Source organism: Lissotriton vulgaris, chromosome 2_1 (genome assembly GCF_964263255.1).
Source record: "Lissotriton vulgaris chromosome 2_1, aLisVul1.2, whole genome shotgun sequence".
Taxonomy (NCBI): Eukaryota; Metazoa; Chordata; class Amphibia; order Caudata; family Salamandridae; genus Lissotriton; species Lissotriton vulgaris.
Genome location: NC_141687.1, coordinates 1,785,363,479 through 1,785,365,542, shown reverse-complemented (window position 1 = coordinate 1,785,365,542; position 2,064 = coordinate 1,785,363,479). Strand labels below are relative to the sequence as shown.

Sequence of the window (2,064 nt, the reverse complement as noted above, 5' to 3'; positions counted from 1 at the left end):
AGCCATACAATGGTTTAAAAGTAATAAAACATATATAGAGTCATATATACATTAGGCTAACATACTCAACTGGTGCTTCTAACTAAGCCTACCCCAGTGTGCCTGACCTAAGCCTAACACGTGAGAAGGGGGAGTAAGTAAGTAGCTTAAGTTAAGTTGGTTTTGCCAAGGTTTGTTTCAAGAATTCTCGTCTAAGGGTTTAGTCAACACCATACCTCTGAATAGAATGATGGAGGATTGGTATCTCCTTCAGGGGTCTCTCTCGATATCCCAGTTGAAGTATTTAGGGGTTCCCAAGGCCTACACGCTCCGGAGATAACCCACTCACACTCAAGAACTGTTGGCACGGAAACTGTAAAATGCAAAGAACAAGTTTATTAAGACCCCATGGGGTGGTGGTACACTCAAACAGCACCCTTCGGTAATGCAAGAGGTATCACACCGAACATCGGTGCAACCTCATATTATATACAGTTTTGGGGCAATAAAAGATAGGCGGCACAAGTTAAGACACATTTTCGAGACATATATGGTCATGTTTTGGAATACTGCCAGCTCATTGGAGGGGGCACAACTCCGCTGGTCAGTTTGGTGCACATTCCTGAAGGTTTACGGGTCAGTGGGAGCTGTTTAGATACTCAAGGGGGCGCACCAAAATGAGAGTCCAAGTAGAATAAGTAGAAAAATGTTCTTTATTTATCTTTGTTCGGCAACAAAAGGCATATCAATAAAATAAGCAGTGAGATCAGCCAACGCGTTTCACTCCCTACCAAGGAGTTTCTTCAGGGCTGAAAAAACAAATAAAAGACAAAATATTCCCATCAATTTCCTGCATAGCCAAGCGTGTACATATTAACCCATTTTGTTTTACCTCAATGGGCATTCTTTATAGAATACATCTTTCCCTGGAGACCAGGGAAAGCAAAGGACGGACACAGTAGCCTATTGCAAGGGAAAGACTGATCAGCGAATATTTGTTAACTTTAAAAATCTTCGTTTTAAAAACATCCTTTTCAAAACAGTTACCGCCACGGAAGGGGGAGGTTTACGTGGAAGAACAGCAAGAAAGGTTCAGAACATCCTTAATACAATGTATGTTTCACAGTTGAAATTCTACTTTGATGTTAGGCATTCCCTGTAGATAGAGGTGAGTATATCACTATTGATAGAAGAGAACATATATCTCGCTTTGTCTTAACACGTTTCTAGGTTGAAGAGATCACACCAAAAACATACACAAATACCATCTGCACATTTTAGTCTTGTTGTGACATGTACTATGATAACTTAGTAGTATGTGTATACATTTATGACACATATCAACATCATATTCACTCTCTTTTTGATATTTACATCGCCCAAAGAGCCTACCCGTATTCAAGATAGACCGTCCTCCTTTCCATCTACTAGGGTGTGTTTCATTATCCAATTGAATTATGTTTCATTATCAAAGGGGCATGGAGAGGAGAAGTTAATGATAGAATTAGACACAAGTTATTTGGCAGTAAGGAGTGTACTAGCAAGGCTACGGTTCTTACCGCTGCGAGTATATCCGGTAAGTTGTCTTTTTGTAAGATCCCTCTGTAGTCACACTGGGAATTTTCTGATCATTTCTTTCTTCCAGCTTATTTCTAATCAGTAAAAGAGACATTGTTTTATATCCAGTCTATATTATCATATTGCGCCTACGGTGTCTTATATATCTTCTTCTTATGCATACCTTTAAAAGCCTTTGGAGTGTCTCTCTTCCCTTATCTTTTCTTTGTATCATGGACTTTGTAGGTCTTGTCCGAAAAACGTTCTTATATTTCAAAGAGCTACCCGTCCCTGGTTGTATTTATTGCAGGTGGGTACAGTGCTAGACGGGAGGCAAAAGCAAAGTATAGCTATTCAGAACTCGTCCTGTATTTCTACTTCAACAAACAGCTATAAGTTTATATTTTATATTGCAAGGACTTCCCTACCCAATATTCCAGTGTCTCTATAGTACAACTTCACAAAAATAGACACTAGTTTTTGCAGTAAAGTCAGAGGTGGGTTATATCTGCATGCTTCTCAAACCCC

The 2,064-nt window shown here is 39.5% G+C and overlaps 1 long non-coding RNA gene across 1 annotated transcript; it reads right to left on the bottom strand.

Annotated features, from left to right (window-relative positions):
- Nucleotides 1–677: 677 nt before the first annotated feature.
- Nucleotides 678–1,837, bottom strand: LOC147733275 (uncharacterized). Its single transcript, XR_015308710.1, has 3 exons — nucleotides 1,721–1,837; nucleotides 1,539–1,631; nucleotides 678–788 (listed from the first exon to the last, which is right to left on the bottom strand). It is a non-coding gene; the product is annotated as an uncharacterized LOC147733275 (long non-coding RNA).
- Between the last annotated feature and the right edge of the window lie 227 nt (nucleotides 1,838–2,064).